Source organism: Gavialis gangeticus, unplaced genomic scaffold (genome assembly GCF_001723915.1).
Source record: "Gavialis gangeticus isolate Ggan-Ray unplaced genomic scaffold, GavGan_comp1, whole genome shotgun sequence".
In the NCBI taxonomy this organism is placed as follows: Eukaryota; Metazoa; Chordata; order Crocodylia; family Gavialidae; genus Gavialis; species Gavialis gangeticus.
In genome coordinates, this window is record NW_017729031.1 from 58,607,544 (window position 1) to 58,607,861 (window position 318).

The window sequence follows — 318 nt, forward strand, 5'->3', positions numbered from 1 at the left end:
ACGAAATCGCCCCCTTTGATTTATTGCCGAAACCTGTAAGGCTCCAATGTGCAAAACTGATAGTTTTACTAACCTATAAAAACGTCTAGACGCCTACCCCAGCGCAGCAGCAACAAGCACCCATAAAGGCTTCCCCATAACCACCTACCATCAAGACATCGTTTGTACAGTAAACAGACTGGGGCACCGAGGCTTTTATGATAATTCCCCCCAAGTTGTGAAAACAGTCCATCCTTCGTTAAATTAATTTAACGACCTCTCTCTCCCCCCCACCCCACCCCCCCCCCCCCCCCCCCCCCCCCCCCCCCCCCCCCCCCT

The 318-nt window shown here is 52.8% G+C and overlaps 1 protein-coding gene across 2 annotated transcripts in view; it reads left to right on the plus strand.

Moving 5' to 3' along the window:
- Positions 1-318, plus strand: part of HOXD11 (homeobox D11) — a 28,218-nt gene that overhangs the window by 26,546 nt on the left and 1,354 nt on the right. The gene's annotated exons all lie outside the window — the stretch shown is intronic.